Source organism: Ictidomys tridecemlineatus, chromosome 1 (assembly GCF_052094955.1).
Source record: "Ictidomys tridecemlineatus isolate mIctTri1 chromosome 1, mIctTri1.hap1, whole genome shotgun sequence".
Classification (NCBI taxonomy): domain Eukaryota; kingdom Metazoa; phylum Chordata; class Mammalia; order Rodentia; family Sciuridae; genus Ictidomys; species Ictidomys tridecemlineatus.
In genome coordinates this window covers 217477972-217500841 of record NC_135477.1, presented here as the reverse complement: position 1 = coordinate 217500841, position 22870 = coordinate 217477972, and the positions used below count along the sequence as shown (strand labels likewise).

The 22870-nt window shown below is 34.1% G+C and overlaps 1 protein-coding gene across 7 annotated transcripts in view; it reads right to left on the bottom strand.

Annotated features, from left to right (window-relative positions):
- The window catches only part of Pde4d (phosphodiesterase 4D), a 1337035-nt gene that overhangs the window by 774965 nt on the left and 539200 nt on the right, over positions 1–22870 (bottom strand). The window lies entirely within an intron of this gene.

The following is a 22870-nucleotide window of genomic DNA, read 5'->3' as shown; positions in this document are numbered from 1 at the left end:
CACAAATTACCTTTTATTTTGACCCAGAGTGAGTATATTACATCTAAATTGTCACGTCTTTTATTTTTATATGCATTTGGTAGCTGGACATTCTTTTTTATATCCTGTTTCAGAGAATGACCACCGTCTTTACTAATAATGATGATACACAATTATTTATCAAATGCCGACTTACGCGTTTGACTTCACGTGCATTATCTACTTTAATTTTCTTACCACAAGCTAAGTTTTGCCATCACCACAGATGAGGAAACTGAGAACCAAAGAAACACGGGGACACTCAAGTCTCATTAGTGTGTGGCACAGAGAATCCAACCTCAGTCACTCCATGATTGCTGCTTGAGAACTTTGCCTCTGGCACTGTTATATCTTGAGATAAAGAGAGTGGAGGAAAAAAATTGCTTACTCCACAAATAAAACCCAGAATTAGGAAGGTATGAAAGACTACGTAGATTTACATAGGAAAGTACATGAAAATACAGCAAGCTCTGACATGAGTAATATTTCTGAAAAATAGTCATTCCTTCCTTTGAAAGTCTTTCTTGATTTTGAGGAGTCTCTGGGGCATATATGACAGACAAAACTGAAGTTGTCACAATCCTGATCCGCTTAATCAAGTGTCTCTTTACCAGTGTCCATGGGGAGTACACAGTGTCTAATGAGGTTTTAGGATGATTTGTTAGACTGTTTCCATCAGACACAGAGTTCTTTCATTAATTAGGATTCCCCCCTAGAGACTAAGCAGTGTTTCCTAATCTTAAAAAAAAAAAAAATCTTCCTGAGCATGTATGAATTTATAAAGTAGAAGGCCGTTTCCACTCTTGGATGATAATTTGCAAACTCAACTCACACTGATGGCACGGATTGCCTGTGGAATCCTAAAGACTCTTCTGCTTTCAGGGGATGAGAGCTAAAGTCGATTTCACCAAGGTGTGAAGAGAAGTATAGGAAGAGATCCCTGAAGCCAGGGAGGAAAATCTTCAAGAGTACACTTCAAGAGTACTTGAATTGGAAACTAATTGGACCTCAATTGGAAACTAATTGGACCTCAAAGAAAAAGAGATGAACGTAAAAAGAAAATTAAATATATAATCAGATACTCTTTCACTTCTCTAATCAGCAATAATTAAATTTTTATATGGTACTCTATTCTAAAATATACTAGGTAAAAAAATAGTTATGGGGTTAAATTTCATGTTTCTGTTTTTTTTAAGGACAATTTAGTAATACCCATCAAATTTGAGAAATGCATATTTCCTCTGACTTAATAATTCTACTTCCAAATATTAATTCAGCATATAGACTTATTTGATATGCACAAATAATTAAGTAAAACATAGTCTTTGTAACACTGTGGGTGATAGCAAAAGACGCAAGAATTTCTAACAGTAGGAGCCTGATGAAATTATGGCTCCTTCATATATGAAGTACACTGCAATTTTGGAAGGTACTGTGGCAGATCCATGTGCAGTTAGGATTCACTCTTCTGGCTTTCTCATTAAGGAAAGTAAGCAAGAAGCCGAGTAAATTAGACTGTGTCCTAGCAATTGAGTGAACACATGAAATTCTCTGGCAGAAAGTGTGAGAATGGCAGTTACCTCCAGGAAAGGGAACCTGAGAACAGAGAGACTGAGGTGAAAAAAAGACTTACTGTTCGTGACCACCTCTTGATAACAATTAGACTTTTATTCTTACACAAGTCAATTTATCCAATTGGTCTTTCAGAAAAGAATGAAAAAAAAAAGCTATATAAAATAATTAGATTTAAAAGTAGGTAAAATTGTGTCAATGAAATGGCTTAGAGAAATAGTTTTCAAATGCCTCTGGCTCTGGATCTCTTTATGATGTTAAAAATTACCAAAGACCCAAAGATTTTTTTGTATGTGTGGAATATTTACCATCTTAAAACTGAGAAGTTTAAAAATATTTGTTTCCTAATTCATTTTCAAAAACAATTTAATGAAAAATACTTTAAAAAAAATGAGAAGAGTGGCATGTTTTCCATTTTTGCTATATCAATAGAAGACAGCTGGGTTCTCATATCTGCTTCTGTATTAGGTCTGCCGCAACATGACATGCTTTGTGTTATGCAGTTTCTAGAGAATTCCACTGAGAAAATGTACAAGGACATGTTGCTAATATCATGACAATGCAGGCAGTCTCACAGAATTTCTAAAAGGGTCCTGAGGATCATGATATAAAATCCACTGGTTAGAATAAAAATACAACATTAAAAATGACTTGCCATGGACTGGGATTGTGGCTCAGTGGTAGAGTGCTTGCCTAGCATGTGTGGGCTGCTGGGTTTGATTCTCAGCACTGCATATAAATAAATAAAGTCTATTGACAACTAAAGAAAAATATATATATATATATATATATACATTCTTGCCACATAGGAAAAAAATGATCACCTTTCTTTATCTATAAAGAAGGTTTCCAGAACCTTCCATCCCCATTAGTAACACCTGCCTGTGCTAAAAAAAACTCTTACGAAGGCAACAGTGATGAATAAAAGCAATATTCCAGAACAACTACCGAGATCAGTTCTCCAGTGAAATGACAGTGGCAAAATATTCTTTGTGCAACCTAGTTTCTAACACTGGCCACATAAGATTTTCACTTTCGAAGTAAAAACCTAGTTACATAGTGCCAATATTTCAATTTAAGTAATGTCAAATTATTTCCCTATTCACCCCCACCCTAAATTACCATGTTGACACTGTTCAGTCTCTGTGGGACTGGAATTGAAACTTCTATGAGAGGAAGGCTATGAGGAGCTAACAAAAGTTAATTACTGACAAGGATCATAACTTATCCTCAGCACTTTTTTTAAATGCACATTATACTTTTCATTGTGCTTTGGGCTGCTGATACACTGGTCAGCAAATCACCCTGCAATCTGTCTTCATGGAGCTGACAGTCTGGCTGATGGATATTAATCAAAACATCCCAAAATTACAAACATTAATGAAATAAACTGAGCTTAAGTTCTGAAAGCCCATAACACAGTGACCTACCAAGGTCTGGAGAATCAAGAATATGTTTTTAAAAGTGAAATTTGAGCTAAGATCCAAAGTAAATGTTGGAGTTAATAGGCAGTGAAGAGGGGGTTTGTGGGTTCTTTCCCTTGGATAAAATGGCACACACTGACAGAGGCAGTTGGGAGTATGGAAGGTTTCAGATGCTGAAATTAGGCAATGTGGTTAAATTGCAGAGAGCAAAGTCAAAAATGATGCAAGATAAGCTAGGCAAGGGCCAGATCATGCAGATTCTTGAAAGCTAATGCTAAGAATTTTTATATTAATACTGAGAGCCACAGGGAAATACTAAACGGTATTATAGACCCTTGTTAATTTGTTGGCTTATATTCAGAATTGGAGGCAAATCAGGTTCACTTCACCTAATAGCTACTTTCCTCATAATTCCCAGTTGAAAATGAACCTTATCATCTGCTTCTGAGGTTTAAAAAAATATACCTAGACCTATATTAGACATGTGTGGCACAGCACTAGGGCCTCAAAGTGAGTTTTACTTGAAATATCCTTCACAAATGCTATCAAAATCTTCGGGGGGCAGAGTGGTGCTGAATTCTTAGGATGATTAAGTAATATATTTAAAACATGATATTGTCCCTCTAGTCCTCTGGGTCTGTGAGTTTTATATAAGATTCAGTTATTCATCAAAACGTTTGGCACTGGGACCGTAGTAGTTTAGCACTTGAATCACCTGTCCTGGGTTCAGCGTCAACATTGGAGCCTCGGCTTCCACAAAGGTTGTTATAAGAAAAAAAAAATTATTATAGATCTGTCTGAATTTTGTTGCCAACACTTTATTAGGATAAGGTCTATTTTTATTATCTAGAGTTTTCCATCAAGTCCCACATGGAAAAAATATTGTTATAATTTAGTACCCCAAAGCACATGGCTTTCCCCAAGGCACAATACCTTTCATCTTTTGCTTCACTGAGAACAAATTAAACTGTCACATAGGCCTAACCCTGGCAGTCAGAGTAGTAACCTGAGTTCAGTGGCATTAACTATGGTGACTCTTGTGGTTTCTCTTCTTTGCTTCTTCCCAATGTTATGTTTTGCTTATACCATATCACCTAAATTCTATCCTTAAGCCATCTCTAATCCTTTGGTGGTATGACATATAGAAACATACAACATGTAACAAACCTATACCTTCAGTTCTAGGAATTCCACCTAAGAGAGGAGCTCAAAAAATAAGCTAACATTACAGTTATCTATTCATTGCAGACTCCTTTTAACTTTGTTAATAGGCTAACAAGAAGGGGTTAATATCCAGTTTCCCCATGAATGACTGGAACATTACATAAAATATTTTTAAAATTCATGCCCAAGAAGGGACGATATATTTACCTTTTTGATATAGAATTTAGTACAAAATTCAGGCTGATGGCATCATACATGTGGGCCATGGCCTCACTCCAGATTGCAAAAGCTCATTCTGGATCACAAATGATTTACTAAAGGTTCACTCACCATTGCTGCCAAGTCAGGGAAGTTGTATTGAAAAGTACATTCCAGAGTAAATTTAATGCTTTCTCACCTAAGAAATGCGAACCCAGGACAGTAGAAGAGAGATCTAATAATGGGAGTAGAAATAGAAGATCCTGGAGAAACTTAAGGGAAAAAAAATTCCAAATAAGAGGTAAGACATGTGTAGTTACTACCTGTTTTTGGATGCATGCAATTCATTTTTAAACTCATTATCTAGGAACATAAACATGCACTCACACACACTTATATAAACATCCATAATGACTGTGGGACACAGAATTCTATGGTGACCCCCAATGATCCATAGGCTTACATTAATTTGGTAATTTGCTTTTAACTAATGGAATATGGCAAAGGTAAAGGATTATTCAGATGTTGGTAAGGTTTTTAATCAGTTGACTTTAATCTGAAGGGAGGTTACCCTAGCAGCCTGGCCTAAGCATGAAAGCCATTCAAAATGTCATCAGTCTCATTCTCATGCTGACCTGGAAGAAGCAAACCTCCATTAGTTTTATAATTGTAAGAAAATTAATTCTGCCAAGAGCCATATGAGCTTGAAAGAGGAGTCCAAGCCTTAAGTGAGGCTGCAATCCTAGCCACCACATACCTTGAAACCTCTTGAAACCTTGAATTGATGATCCTAAAGCTAACCCTGTCTTCTGATCCATAGAAACTGAAATAACAAATGTGTTTTCTGAAGAAGCTAATTTTGTTATGATGTAATAAAAAAGACAATATAATGATGTTTAGTACTATGTAAAAGGGACCATGCTGAAAGTAGAAATATATATATTTCTACTTATATATAAATATATATATATATACAACTAAATATATAGTTGAATATAATATATTATATTATATTCAACTATATATTTAGTTGTAGATGGACACAATACCTTTATTTTACTTATTTTTTTATATGGTGCTGAGGATTAAACCCAGTGCCTCACATGTGCCAGACAAGCACTGTACCACTGAGCCACAAACCCAGTCTCACAGATATGTTGATTAACTAGCATAACTTCAGTATTAAATATAATTGAAAAAATATTCAGGTTATTCACAATTGTACACTTACATATACATATACATACACATACATTCAAATGTGTCATCATGGGAGGGAAAAAAAAAAAAGAAACTTGGTTCCTTGCCCTCATTCCAATGCCCCATTTATTTGGTTAAAGGCAAATGTTTTCATTTGATGGTCCAACTAGAAACCTCAGAATCATTGATGAATACTCACTGCACTTCATCTCTTCTAACAAATTAGCCACAGAACCCTAACGTGAAACTCTGTTCCCTCCTACTCCTTTTTAAAAATTTTTTTAGCTGTAGATGGACACAATACGTCTATTTTGTTTATTTTGATTATGCGGTGCTGAGGATCAAAACCAGTGTCCCACACAGGCAAGGCAAGTGCTCTGCCACTGAGCCACAGCCCCAGCCCTGTTTCCTCCTACTCTTTAGCTCTATCTCTATAGCTGGTTGTGAGCTCTTCTTCAAACAGCCTTCTGATCTCATATTTCCTCAACACCACCCCCAGGCCCACAGGCTCCCTTTTAGTCCTAGAAGTGCTTCCTAGAATAGTCAATGGGGAAGGAGAGAAGGAAGATGAGGAAAACTGGACGGTCATGATGAGAGAACAGAGACTAGAAATTAGATAATATTAACTTGCACCGCAAAGTGTAGATGAATTTGTAGACTTTGCTATGGGTTCTGAGCATTAACCTGGAAATGATAAAAAAAGAATATTGAAGGATTTAAAACAGGAGAGTGATATTTAAAAGAAGAACAGCATAGTCTTTCTTTGCACAAAATCATTTTTAATTTGGAAACAAAGTTTCTATTGTGAATCAGCAAATTTCTTGCCATGAAAAACTGTTTACTAACTATCTAACCTTGGGCAGATTAATCAAAAATTTATTTGTCCTAAAATTTTAATATGAAAAAAATGGATGTAATATAAAATTTACTATCTTACCCATTTTTAAAAAATCATAATTTTTGGTGAACAGATGTAAAAGTTGAAATAATAATTACCACAGGGGCACAGCATAGTAATGTTTCAATAAAACTTAATTCTTTTTCCTTCCCCTCCCTTTTGATATATGTAAAACATGAAATAGTATTCATTCTGCCTATTAATGTTGAATTATTCCTTGCTAAGTGAGTTTGATCTCAGGGAGCATGCACATCTAAGTAGTAAAAAAGTTAACATCTAAATAGCAGTTAGTGAACAAGGTTAAGAGGGAAAGCAACCTGCTGTCATTTTCACATTTGGATACATAAGTGGTACAGATCAGTAAAGAAAACCCCTACTGACAGGTACGAAATGTCACAGAACATGGGTCCAAGCACTGAAAATGGAAAGATTTCTCATATGACACATCACATCTATTCCCACAACTCTCAAGTACAAAGCACTTAAGAGACAGTGTCTGTCCATCCCAAGATATTTCTGTGAACAAAGTAGCTGTGTCTAATGAGCTACTCTGCAGATGAGCTGCCAAAGATACATTTCTGGGGCAGAAATGCTACACTCATATTCTCCTTCATTTCTTATCCCTTTCCAAACTCAGAGAATATACACCCTTTGGGGAGCTAGGAAAAAAATACACACACACACACACACACACACACACACACACACACACATACACACTGCTTCGACCAAACTCATAAAATAGTCTAGTTCCAATTTCTCAGTTTGTGATTTGGAAGAAAAAGTTCTGAGAATTTAAGCAGAGATCAAGAGAACGTTCTTTCATTCTCTATACCCAGATGACATGGATTTTTAAAAGCTGACACAGCCAGGGGGATGACTAGGCAGATCTTGAAGCAATCTGGTGGTCACGTGGAATCAGCTTGCTTTTAGACCATGCTCACATTTGGGGCTGTCCTCATTTGAGCAGTGGAGAACAGTGTTGAGGCTGCTAACTGCACAGCTCACCATATGCAGGAGTGGGATTTGCCACTCCAACCATGCAGAAGCCCAGTTGAGCCAAAAATCAGAAAGGAGAAAATATAAAGAGGGTTTTCTTCTCCAAGGCTTAAAAGAGTGTGAGCGAGATTTTATTAGGTAGAATTGTATGAAATTGAAAATATTTGTTGACTTTTATTTACAAAGATGGTTCAACAAAATATTTTGCAGAAATGAAGAAAATCTGCATTAAAGCATTGGTGTAATAACTACTATATATGTGTGTGTGTGTATCAATGTAATAAGAGTATATAAACAGAAAAATATATGATAACAGAATCAAGAAGCCATAGCTTTCACAATCCCTTTCAACTCTCCTTTGCATAGTTTTGAAAATCAGTGGCTTCTACCAATAATTTCAAGCTAAGAAAATATTCTCAAATAAGTAAAAAAAAATTGAAGTAAAAAATCAAATTCAATCTAATGTAAAACAACCTTGATCTTTTCATAACAATTACATTCATAAGAAGCCAGATGTAACTGAAGAGTCCAGTGAAATGATTTTCTGAATGCTGCTCCTTTGCTCCACCTCTCTGCACCTACAGGTTACTTACATAAACATAACTTTTCCCACTGTATATTGGAAATTTCATCACATCAATTTTTTGCACACTATGAATAAAAATTGAAATATGAATACTGCAAAATTCTAATATGCACCAGAAGGGAACTTCAACTGCCAAAAAAAAAAAAAAAACCTGTTCTTATTGCAGAGACAATCTTCACTTAACATGATTGGAAAGACTGTAGATAACAAAGTGATAACCTGAGAGTGATGATATTTATGGAAGGAAATGGATTTGTGTTTCTTCTCTCTCCTCTGTGTTTTATTTCTTACCCATCAAAAAAAAAAGAACTAAAAATATTTAGCGAATCCAAAGTAGCATTATTTGTAAAACAACAACACTACACTCCTTTCTCATACAAAAAATTTAAAAAATGTTGATGTCAGGAATAGGTGATTTTCCCCTGTGTCAATTTCCATAGTTTATGCCCCTACATTCAATCATTCCCCAAAACTTGATGCCCTCCCACTCCCTTTGTCAAACAGATTGGACCAGTGTAAAGGAAATGGAGAATTTATCTTACTACAAAGTGAATAAACTTCAACTGTTGCTAACCTAAAGCAATGATTATTTTTTTCTCTTAGGCCAGTAAGTAAACAGATTCATTAAAGAACAACTCCGTGGGGCAGCCCTTGAGGACCAATCTGTTAAAGTACACAGGGTGTAAACATTTGATATAATCCTCCCTTACCAGGTAGTGCACAGTTCCTCGAATCTGGCAATCTATTCTGTGTGTTAATGAATAAAATCCCACCTACATAACTTGAAACATTCACAGATTGCCTGATCTTTTTTTTTACTGATATAAATGTCATAGCCTAAGACTTATTTTCTAATACATTCAAAATGAGCTGCCCTTTGTCCACAGTTCATGGTTCTTAGGAAAAGAAAGAGGAATTAGTTTTGCTTGAAAAGCACAGGGTTTGAGTGCCTTTTAGCTTCTACCACTGGCTCCCTTTCCTACATGTACCTTCAGTGGTATTTCCCTGGCCTTCATCCTTGAGCTTCTCCACTGACACCTCTTCTTTGGGTACTCTGATTTATGCCTATCATATTTTGCTGGTAACTTTCAAACCAATCTATTCCACTCTCCCTTTATCCTGAGTTTCTGAAATCTGATATAATGAAAGGACCAGAACTTTGGTTCTGAGTCAGACGGATGCTGACTTTGACTTGAGTGAATCTGTAAGTTCTATGAGCTTTCAAAGTATTAGTTCCAATATCTGCACTTAAAGAAAAGAGCACATACTCCATGGAGTGTTAAAAGGATTGGGGTGTGATCTGTGTAAAGCTACTAGGAGTACTAGACCTCGTTAATCAATAAAGGGTAATGCAGAGATGATGATAATAACAGTGATAGTGATGGTGATATGATGATGATGATGATGATGATGCTTACCTGCTGAATGTTTCCATTTGTATGTTCATGGGCAAATTCTTGAACTTTCTTTACCTAACTTGGTCCATGGTACCATCACTTACATAGGTGGCTGAGCATATGCCCTGAGATTTCCCTTCCTCTTTAGTTTTCACCCACCCATCTTTTTTTAATGGAGAACAAAGAAGGGATTAATCTACCTTTTGTATATGTCATATTTCTGCTGCTGCCCTAGTTTATTCCTTTATCACTTTTCCTCCCAGTTGTCTGTTATAATGTCTCAACTCGACATACCACTCCTGCTTTACTCCAGGTCCTCTCCTGTGCTACTACTAGAATCATGGTTCTAGAATATAATGGTCATGTTTCTCTTCAAATTAAAACTCTTCTATTTGAGCATCACTTGGAGTAGTACATGTTAAAGCACAACAAAATTGTCTTTTAATATTAATCTCTAAACATCCTCTTAATAATATTATATTAGAAAAATGTAAAAGTTCTCACATCTTGGAAAAAAAATTATTGTTATGTACTTAACCTAATAAGAAATGATAGAATTATGGTAAAGGAGAAATATAAGATGACAGTGAAGAAAATGAATACAAAGTAATTGCTTTGTAGAACAGTGATGTTATGTTACATAACAAAAATACATACATAGAACCAAAATACATAAAAATATACATATAACAAAACACCAGATTTGAGAGGAAACTCTTTGCTTATATCATATTTACAAATTGATATAGTAAAAAAGTTCTAAATTCTAAGAAAATGATAAGTAAGGAATTATTCTTCTCAGAAGTGGTTCATAAGAGCAGTCGTCCTAAACAATATGAACTTTCAGAAGGAACAAGCAAAAGGGAGAACAGGAGATGTTTATAGTGCGTGCTGATTTGCTTTGCTTGCAGGTTTCGTTGTTTGCCCTAAATGCAAAGACTTGGCAGTATATATAGTTAGTAAGTTACACACAGAGAGAAATTGAACCAGAGATAAAAGCCAATGGTAGACAGTAAAAAGAAAATACAACTGATGACAGGGAGAACAAAGCTGAGGCAAATTTTCAGAATGTTTTAAAGATAAAACAAAATGCAATAATTTTGCAGTAATACACAAACATCAAACTCACACACTACACCAGTGTAGGAAGGATTTTCTGGAATGGATGTCTATAGAAAACCAAAGGTGGAGAGCTTAGTGTAGCAGCTAGAGAGAGAGAGAAAGAGGAGGCGGAGGAGGAGGAGGAAGAGGAGCGGGAGGAGGGGCAGGGAGGAAAGGGAGGTACTATGGAAAAGCAAAGTTCATTAGCCTTTATGATATCTCCTAATAGGAAGTAGTTTGAAGTATTATTTTTCAGCCTTTCAAATGACCTGAGAAAACCAATTTAAATTAACACATTAATTAGTGATGGTTTGAAATGGAATATATCTGTGTATGCACTCACAATTAAAAAGCATTTATTATGCTAATACAATGGCATAATGATCTATCTGTAACAACACCACAAGATTTCATCTGTGTATACATATTTTTAAGTGGTGTACCTTAAATTAATATTTCACACTTTATTCTAACCAAACAAGCTAAAAATTACAATGAACTCCAGGGGAAAAAAAACTGTAAGATTTTAAGTTTACTTAAATGTCCAGATATTTATATTCAGAAATATATGCAATGTACAAGTTATTTTATCTAATAGCATTAAGTCAGACAGTCAACAAGTCATGTTGCTTCTACTTATAAAATCTTTTCTAAATTCATCGCTTTTCCCATTCTTCCTGCTATTGAATTAGTTTCAGACTATCATCATTTATTCTTATCTGTTGTACCTAAATCACACCTTTATCTTCTTCCCATTCTGTATGCCATGTATCTGCCAAAGTGAGCTTTTAAAAATTCAAAGCTAATCACATGACTTCCCTACTTAAAATCTATCAGTACCTCTCTGACAGCTTAGAAAAAAGTTGAGGAACCTTTTGCAAGGCCTTGTCTTCCTCTTCTCCCAGTCTCCTTGCCACCTTCATCCCGCACAGCCTAAACTCTGTGTATACTGAACTACTCTCAGGCACCTTGGAAAATACCATTATTTCCTACATCACTGGACTATCTACTTCTCAATGTTTACTGTTTAATAAAAATGATACAAAAGTGCTATTTTTCTAAATCAACTACTAGTGGGCATTTAAGGAGAAAAATATTGTATTTCAATTTGGTTCTCTGTCATTTATAACTTGTTTGCATTTATTTTTCATAGGAAGAAGATTCAAGACACTCATTAATTAACAACTACATTAAATATTTAAAGCAAATGCTTAGACACAAACAGCATTCAAAACAACAAACAGACTGCCAGACTGGTTGAGGGCCAATGCTGGTAGATGTTATTGCTTTACTATAGATTCTCTGTACGTCCTCAATAGGTTCTCTATGGACTCAAACATTTATGAAATGTTTCATGAGTTACGACCAGAGGTAGTCACAAACATTAAAAGGTGTATCTGGTTCAATTCCTTCAAACTGATAAACTAAATTAGTTAAAGACAGTTTAAAAGGTCTCTGGGGAAATATCACATAGAACTTGCTTGGCAAAGTTGCTTCAAATGTTCATAGAGTCTTGTTTTAAAATTAGCTATGGAGGTAGAATTTTTTTAAAAAAAGAAAGGGAAGAGACTACTCTGATATGTGATATAACAGAAAGCAAGTTATTTTTCCCTATTTTGTGCCTGATTAATGAAATGTCATCATTATGTTTGAGCTCATTGAAATACGAGTAGCAGAGTAAATAGTAATACAGTTGAATCTGAGGTCCCCAAAGCACTGGCTGCCATTGAAAATAAATACAGAATTTTCCCTAAGTAAATCTTTTCCTTAACTATTACAATAATGTTATTACTAAATATTCATACAACCTGCTATTAATGAGTTTTCATTACACTTTTTTGCAACATTGGTGTATTGCATGTCAATAGAAACAATGACTTGCCAAACAGCTTCTATGTCTTATTGCACCAGAAATAAAAACAATACATAAAGCAAATAAGAAACACTGATGAAATAATAAGTGGCATTTTACTAGAATAATGGTGCTTACTCTTCCTTTTTCCTACAATTATGAAGGATCTTAGGCAATTTGAATTGGCTATGTTGTTCTCAGGCAAGAAATTTACTCTTACTCTTATGTTTTCATGCCATAAGGAATTACAAGATTCTGAGGATTTGAGTAGTTATGGACAGTTAACATTTGTGTAGACTAGATTGATAGAAATGAATAATTTGAGGCTAATATTTATAACTCATTAATAAAGTTTATCTGATATATAAACCATCAACACTAAACTAAGTAACCATGAAAATAAATCACAAAATGACATTTTGATCCATATCTATTGCCTTTTTTCTCATTTTTATTTGCCATCCTCTATAACTCTTTTACAGCATAATTCTGACAGTATATAATGCTACCTCTTTGCTGACATCCTCCCTTTCAATTTCTTCCAGCAGTTATGTTGGCCCCTGCTAAGACTCAGGTGTCTTTCACATCAAATAATTTGTACTATAATTTTCTAACTCTTTAATCAAATAAAGCACATGGGGAAGATTGCCTGAATTAGAAATTGTTTTTGTCCTTTTTAAGCAGCTTTATAAAATTGTCAATATTATTAACTCTAGGTTTCATTTATTTATTTAATAATTATTTAGTGCAAGAAATGTACAAGTACTGTGTTTGAATGTGAACAAAACTAAAAGTATCTTTGTTTTCACAGGGGCTTCCAGTTGCATGAAAGATATTGGCATTAATCATATTGTTATACTAGTATATATGTAATCAAAATATAATAAATAATTTGAAGGAGACTGTATTATGATAAGTTTGAAAAATCTAAAACTTCATAGAAATAGTGATATTTTATTTAGATGTGAGCTATGAATAGGTGTTTTTTTTTTAAGAGAGAGAGAGGAAAAAAAAACCTTTTTTTTAATTTTTATTTTTCAGTTCTCGGTGGACACAACATCTTTGTTTGTATGTGGTGCTGAGGATCGAACCCGGGTTGCACACATGCCAGGCAAGTGCTACTGCTTGAGCCACATCCCCAGCCCATGAATAGGTGTTATCAAAGCTAAGGGGTGTGGAATTCAAAAGAACATTCTAGGAAGAGGAAACAATACTTATAGAGGCTCTGAGTGAGTAAACATGCCATTGGACACAAAGAGGGCCTAGCCCACTAAAACTACAGGCATTTTCTTTTCCTCCCAAACTGTGGATCTATTGATTTATTGGCAATTTTGGCTAATGTGTATGGTATATTCTCAGGTGTTAGTGTAAGTATGGGTTTCTTAAACTTATAGTTTAAGAAAATGATACCTGAGTATCATCATTATAGTCTTCATCCCTGTTCAAAAATCTGGTAAGAACATCACAAGTCATTTCTCAGGATTTGGTGATAATTCTTCAGTATCTATAGCAGAGACTCCCATAATGAGTAACTACATTATTTCAGCACAGTGGAACCCTTCAAAAACAGATCATTAGACAAGAACCTGGTCCTCAATACAAACAAAAGATCCCAAACAATAAATGATTCCAATTGGTAGTAAAACGAAAATGTATACATAGTGGATTCCAGACTTTTTATTTTATATTTTAAGAATTTAAAATTGCTTTCAATTGAGCTGGAAGCATATCTGCCTGCTAGGTAAATAACAATAAGAAAATTAATATAGTATTATTATCATGAGCTTGGAGAAATCTCAGTAGACAAACAGCATGGCTCTCTGACTACCTGCAGAGAGAAGGGATTTGAGTAAGGAACTTTCAAAGAACAATCTCAGTTTTGGTAAATAACCTCTAACATTAGACTGATCTATATTTTTGCAGGTAAACCCATGTACTTATCAGGGTTACATGTAGTAACAAACTTTCCAGGATCATTCAACTGGAAATAAATTACATATTATTAGGAATATCTAGAGAATTGGACAATCATGTCAGAAAACCAGAGACCTGGATACCAAGGCTGACTTCTGTTGTTCCTTTGGTTCTGTTGCCTCTCATAAAGGATTGATTTAGCCTGTCCCAGAATTCTGAGTCAAACCAGAGAGTTAAGTCAGGTTGGATCTGCCTGTGGGCTGCAGTTAATAAGAACAAATCAGGTCAAAAAGCACTGCTTAAGAGAGAAACTGAAATAAAAACTTATCTATCAATCCTAAGAACCAGGGAATCTATATCAAATACAGGTAACCATTTTTTAATATATTTTATACTATTTCTGCTATTTTTTGACATTCTCGATTTTTAACCTTGTATTAAATTGTTTTATAACACAATTCATTCCTTTTATTTAAAGGGAGGAGAAAAAAGTGGGGTGCAAATAAAATTTATATTAATATAGCTATCAATCTTAAGGACCAGGGAATCTATAACAAATACAGGTAACCAAATGAAAAGAGGAGGGTGAATGTTGCTTACAGGAGACACAGTGTAGAGGGGATTCCCCAGCTGGGGAATGCAGCTCCTTTTAAGAGAGCACACACAGCATTTAGCATTGAAGAAAAAGCATTGTTAAGATGCTTCTGGGTGGCTCTAGAGGCTGAGACAAGAGGATCAAGAGTTCAAAACCAGCAAAAGGCCAGGTGCTAAATAACTTGGTGAGATCCTGTCTCTAAATAAAGTACAAAATAGGGCTGGGGATGTGGCTCAGTGGTCGAGTTCTCCTCAGTTCAATCCCTGGTACAAAAAAAAAAAAAAAAAAAATGCTACTGAGGCTTCAATGCTGGTAGACTTGCAACGAATGACACTTCCACAGGTCATTAACAAGTAGTTTTATAAGAAGTAGCCCTAGTTATAAGAAACATTCACATTCATTTCATATTTAATAAAGTATAGGAAAGTTGGTGAAGTTGTGCACACGATATCACAATCTTTCTATTTCTTACAAGACATTATGGGGAAGTATATCTTTTAATTCTTCAAGTTCATAGCAATAAATTTCATGCGCAACTCATTTTTTGACTTCCTGATACATGAGTCTTTTTTTAGTACATTGGCACAATATCTTTATTTTGTTTATTTTTTTTTAATTGGGTTCTGAGGATCGAACCCAGGGTCTCACACATGCAAGGCGAGTGCTCTATCGCTGAGCCACAACCCCAGCACCCCCGCCCCATACATTAGTCTTGAACTGAAAATGTTTCCTTCCTTGCATTAGCTGATGGGAAACTCAGAATCAAATCTCTGAATTATTTCTAGCAACTACTCAGAAATCAGTGGCATACACTTTTGTTTTTTATATTTTATGCTATTTCTGCTCTCTCTCCTTTTTGACATTCTCAATTTTTAACCTTGTATTAAATTGTTTTATAACACAATTCATTGCTTTTATTTACAGGGAGGAGAAAAAAGTGGGGTGTAAATAAAATTTATATTAACATAAATAAGTTGGAAACATTTTTACAAAAGGAGGAAATATGTGACTTTTACTTACTATGAAAGCAACATATTCTCATCTTAAAGGAAATCAAATAAAAGAACATGACATACAAAAATCAGAAACCTCTCAAATGTCCTCTCTTCATATACATTTAATAATTTAGTGATCCCAACCTCCAGCAGGGGGAAAACACAGAGACACAATGTCACATATGTAAATGAAAACGTACATGAATGTTCTATGATCAATTCTCTACATTGCTTTTTACACATAGCAACTCAAATTTTCACATAGCAACTACATTGGAATACATACAGATCTTCCTCCTTCTTCATGTAGTAGTCATTTGTTGCAGAAATGACATCATTTATTTGTCCTTGCATAGAATTATTTATAATACAGATACATATTATTTAATTATCCACAGTTTTCCTAATTCACACTCTTCACTAAAGATACACATAAGAAAGGGCCCACTCCTGCACACCTTCTCTAATCCTTTTGAATTATCAGTCTCTTTCACCTTTTTTACACACCATATATGAAAAAAATTAATAACATTGATGTTTTAATTTTGTGTCATTGTTCCCCAGGAGGAAACCTTTCCAAATGCAATTAGTCTTTCTTCCTTCTCAAGTTGGCTGTTCATGTACTTTGGTCTATTTTCCTTTTCAGTTTTCAATCCTTTTTTTTATTGATTGAGTATTCTTTATTACAGGATGAAGTAAGAATGTTTTTTATTTCAATAAACCAATGAACACACATATTAAATAACTTATACTATGTTCCCTTAGTGGGAAAGCTGCTCTTACTAAATCCCCAATTTTCAGTATATGCATGAGTCTCATTCTTGACTGTTCTTTCAACTTCATTGATCTATTAGTTAATTCCTGAATTAACACCTCAGTGTTTGAAGTAATAGCATATATGGTGTGTTCTGATAAAGTAGAAAAATGTCTTTCTATTTTTTTCAAAGCTGTTCTTCTTAGACATGTTTTATTCAAATTTTGAATATTTTCCCCAAATCCTATTAGGGATATGTCATTTTATAAACCTTACCTGTCAAAAGTATTGTACATTTAAAAAATCCCTCTTCAAACTGCTTAGTTTCTGCCAATCCAGTGAGAATATTATTCCATTAGTGAATTTGTTAAAAATTTAGTTAACTTTAGACACAGTGTCTTAAACTTTGTGAAAACAAGGCTTGTTGAAAATCTGCTTAACATTCTCCCTAAAATATGATTTATCCTCAAATGAAATGAATTCTCTGGATCCCATGTATCCAGAGTTAAAGATTTACTCTGAAAAGACATCTCTCTAAATTAAAAGAATTGCTTTATTCCATCAAAGTTCTTTCTATTCTGATGTAAATTTCTCACAAGCTGGATCATAACTGTTATATGTCTTCATAATAATTATAATTCCCCTCTCATAACTTTTAGTAAAATTATGGGCTGATTCTCATCAAATACCAACAAGCACCAACAGATATTCAGTGTGATGAAGATTTTATCAGGCGAGGAGTTTAAAGGCTCAAGTCCCGGTTTTGTAATTAAGTATGGGTATGTATCTAATTTTCTGAAGGACAACATAACTGTTCAAAACCTATGAAATGAGCAAAGTATCACAGCTTTGTGGCTTCATAGAGATTACTAAGATAATCAAATATATCCCAAGAGAGAACAAACTAAAAAGGAAAGATTTCATTATTACTTCCACATTTAAAATCTCATCATTTATTGAGGTCCTATATAATCCATACATTGTAAAAAGTTCTAACATACCTAATGAAGAAAAAGACATAAGCAATAATTAAATTGCAATTAGTCACTGCTAGATTACAGATAATGTAGAATATGCTATGGAAAAGCCCAGAAAAAAATGACTCCCTCTTCTTGTAGGCATAGTCATAATAGTAATATAAACTAAGTTTATTAAGTTATGCTTAGGTTTTCCAAATAAGTAGGGAAAGGGCTTAGGAAAAATAGTCTCAAAGAAGAAATAGTTTCAGAGAGAAAGAGAGGTGTGTAAGGTATGGAGAGCTCAACACATGGCAAGAAGCTGGATGTAGTCTTTTTGTGGGGTTGAGGAAGGGGGGGAATAGCAAGATTTTCTGTGAGAAAGACAGACTGATTAACCTTCTGAAGTCAGAATAAGAAATTTAGATTTTTATCTTGAAGGCAAAGATAAAATGTCCTAGGATTTAAGACCAGGAAATGATGAGATTGGTCTGCCAGAATATAAAATATACTGAAGTGAGGAGAGATTGGAATTAGAGACCACTTAGAAGCTATTGCAATAGAGCTTGAGCAGACAATAAGTGCTTGAACCATGGAGGTGGCAATGGGAAAACAGGATATTTTAGAAGTAGATTAGGACAATTTGGTGGTCTCTGAGATCCAGAGTTAAGAGAGGAAACAAAACTGAAGATATCACTGATCTGAGACAATGGGATGCATGATGAAATCACTCATTGAGATAAATCAGTAACGACAAATGCTTAAATCAAACCTTAGTTCTTCGTCTCTGATGTCATGTAGTGAAGTTCATGCCAATGGAAGTATGTGTGAGTGTATGGAATCAAAGCAGTTTAGCTAATATGTTTTTAAAAGATTAGGTAAAATGCCCTCTTCTCTGGTAAAAATTAAATTCCCTATTTTTAAGTGTAGAAAAAAATGTTCCTCAGGGTAAAAATAACCACAACATCTTTTGCAATATAATACAGTGCTATTTGGTATAAATCCCTTAGCAACATTGCTGTTATGAGCTAGGACTGGCAGCATTCAAGTTATAGACTCATATATTGCATATTTTTAAACATGTAGTTGGATAATAAGCTGTGAGAGGGACATAATTTTACCAATGTTAAACTTGAAATATTTGAATAATTAGCAAAAGTCATTACCAGGGTTTAGTCTTTTTAGATTATTGATCTATATGGTGCTTGAGAACTTTTTCAAGATATAAACTCTAAACCTACATTAAAGTTAGGATATAGAAATTAGTGACAATAGATTGCTGTGGGGGAGTGTGGGGGGTATGTGTTTGTGTATATGTTTAGGCACACACATATATGCACAATATCTGAAGATTCCATCCATTCATAAATGTTTTTTTTAAGTAATTTCTGAATTTTGGGTTTTAGAGAATAGTCAAGTCAATGGGAATTTTGATTCTTAAATGTGGCCAAAATGTACAAAATATAAATTAAATGTCAAGAGATACAGAAGATATAAATCGTAGTACTGGTTCTATCAGTAAATTAGTTGTGTTGAATCCCTCAGGACACATGTTTCCTCAAGTATAAAAGAGGGCTAGGTTGTGGGCTAGGTTGGTTTCACTGAGTCTCTTCCTTTCCAGGCAGCGCATAGTCTTAGAGACGTGTGTCTTATGGACAGTGTCATTTATCTATTTCCCTGTTACTATTGCATACATGAGAAAGTGACCAAGTTGAACCAATGATAATGAGATAAGGAAGAGTTTATGAATATTCCATCCCTGGGAGACATATTCCTGTCCCTCTTTCCTATCTCCTCCTGCCTACCACACCTCCTAATCCCATGAAACATGGAGTTACAAAATTTCAGAATCAAAATGTAAGAAGGTGATGCTTTTCTGATGCATCAAAGTCTCAGAACACGCTAGCTGGTAAAGTACTCAATCTTAGTGGAGACAAATAAAGAAAAACCTGTTCAAACCAGGTTTTTTAAAAAAAATTGTTTAAGGGGAGGGGGGATAGTTGAGAATAGGACTGACAGCAGAATACATCAGACACTAGAAAGGCAATATGTCAATCAATGGAAGGGTAACTGATGTGACACAGCAATCTGTATATGGGGTAAAGTTGGGAGTTCATAACCCGCTTGAATCAAACTGTGAAATATGATGTATTAAGAACTGTGTAAGGTTTTGAACGACCAACAATAAAAATAAATAAATAAATAAATAAATAAAAAAGAAATACCCACAGTCCTCTGCTTATTGCAGCACTATTTAATTAACAGATATGCCCATAAGCAAAGGAAAGGATAACAAAAAATGCTGTGTACATACACAATGAAATGCTATTTAGTCAGAAAATAAATGAAATGCTGTATTTTGCCACCAAATGGAACTGAAAAATGTTATGTTAAGTGAGATAAGGCAGACAAAAAAAATGTTTAAAATTTCTTTGACTATATGTAGGAAATGTGAAAAATATTACTTTTCCTTATATTTTTTGCTATTTAAATGTCTTTTATGTCCTTACTTAAAATTTAAAGATATCAACCTTATGTTATCAACTTAGTACTTATAAAAATAATAAAAAGCTGGGCATGATGGTGCACACTTGTAGCCCCAGCAACTCAGGCCAGACTCAGTAATTTAACAAGACCCTGTCTCAAAATAACAATTTTTTAAAAAAGGGTTGAAGGTTTAGTCTGTGGTAGAACACAATTGGTTATATTCCAAGTACCAGAAAGAAAAAATAACAGACAAAAGATACTGCTTCCTAAAATTCAAAGTTTTAGATTCAATGATGCAGGCAGTAGGAATGACCAACTTTTCAGCTAATTATCATGGTAATATGAAACACAAATTTTCATATTTGTATTAGAAACTTACACTACAATTACATCCTTTAATGAAGAAAAATATATACTGAAAATTTTTGACAAAATCAATTAAAAACAATGGAGAGCATCTTATAGCCCAAAGTAGAAAAGTAAAAAACTTGATTTCTTCAATACTGAAATATTATAGTCTAATCTTCTCTTTAGTTTACTATATTATGTCAATGTATTTTAAAAGTTAATGTCACATAGATTTTTGTAATAGGCATGGGATTTATATTCAGTGTGATTACAGTTTTCAGCTATTTTCCTTTTAAAATGCCTAAAATCAAATGTCACTTTCTTGATATTTACATCTCTGTCATCTAGAATGTTTTCATAGAATCAATAAATCACCTGTGCTGTTCAAATTTCCAACCTTAATTATAGAAAACATAGATCAATGAAAACATAGCTTATGTGAATTTTAAGATACATTATTGAAATGGAAAATATTTTGCTATATATAGGGAAGTCAAATAATTAAATCATTTATCAATTCTGTTATACAGATTTTACATTTTGAGGGACTATTGGTTGAAATGATAAACATGATATATACATTTGTAATGGGTGTTTTAATTTTTTATTTCATTTCATTCATAAAGATTCATCCCTCTGGAAATTTTATTCTTTCAAATTTCTTCTGTGTGAAATTAATAAATGAATTCACCTTGCTAGACAATCACACTTTAATACAAAATTTATTTAACACAGCTACATTTTCCATGGAATCAAAGGAATTGACCACAAAATGTCTAAGGACTGTCTCCTTCCTGTTTATGTTGATTTTTTCATTAAACCAAGATGATTCTTTCACATTGCTTCACAAACTGTAAGTAATTCTCAAAATTTCAGTCAAGATAATATCTGGAAATGCTATTGTACACGTTAGAAGTAGCTTTTTAAGAGACATATCTTTCTCGATGATCCATAAGGAATCATTCACCCAACCACCCATGAGGCTTTTGCAGACATTAACTTGACAATTTAAACCCCCATTTAGATTGTGGTGTGTATGCATGCATGAAAGTGTGTGTGTGGTGTGTGTGTGTACACACACACACACACACACACACACACTCATACTTTTTTGGTCTCCTTTTAGATCTTCTAGAAGATCACTGAAAACAATCTGAAGTGTTTTAATTAGCCTAATTTTTCTGAACCCTTCCTCATATTTATTATTCTATATACTGTACAAAGTCAACAAATATGCTGGTTTGCCTCTATTGTAATAATTGAAACCTGTTAATACTGGACAGGATTTTTGAAGTTAAAAATAGCAGATAGTACTTCCAGAAGCTTGTACTATCTGCTATTTTTTTTTAAACGGATTTAAATCACATCTCATTTTGGGTTCATTTGGGCTCTATGTCCTACAGTATCAACTGATACAAATTTCCTTTTCTATGTAGAGTTGCATGTATTCCTGATAAAGTCTAAATAAGCCCAGGTACTGTATACATTTATTTTAGGAGGAACTTTGTGAAGTCAGGTGAACTGGGTTTCAGTCTTTGGCTCTGGCACTTCCAGTCTGTAATATTGAACAAATTACTTACATCCTGTAGGATTCCGTGTTCTTGCTATAAAATGGAGATAATACCATCTCACCTTAGTGTCATCATAGGATTCAACAAAGGTAACGAGAAATTTCTTTGATGACTTCAAAGCATTGACATGGTCCTCTTTATGGAGTAAAACTAATATCCATACACTGCTTGGAAATACATTTACTTGTAAAAGCAACTCTATTAAGGAAAGCATGACATGTAATGTGAAAACATGAGGGAAATAAGGGAACAATGTAAAGAAGTCTAAGTTCAAGGATCTTTAACCAGAATGACAATAATACAAAAGAAGAACCACAGCAGAAGTAACATGTTAGTATTGTACATCTTAGTATTTCTTTGAACCATTCAATTAAGGAATTTCAAATAAAACAATTAATCAGTGTAGAGAGCATAACAAAAAATAAATTCAAATAAATGATGCAATACTGCTAGTCCTATTAGCTTATTTTTCTCCTCCATCCTCCCAGACATATTCTATTTAAAAATAAAGTCAATAAGAGACTCCACGAATCAGCCAATCCATAGATTAAACTAGAACTCCTGTTCTTACTTAATGTTTATTAAGGGCTCATCATCCCATAAAAGGTTTCCTATTAATAGGTCAAATATATAGCATCATGCTTGCCTTTATTCTACCATTGGGGATGCACAAAGTATAGCCTTCAACCACAAGAAAGAATGACCATCTCTTGAAACAAAGAGTAAAACTATGTGTGGGTTTTAGCAGTCTGCATCATAAAAATGAAACTTGTAAATTGACTTATAAATATCTACAATCCATACCAATCATCAAACTTTAAATTGATCTGAATTGAGATTA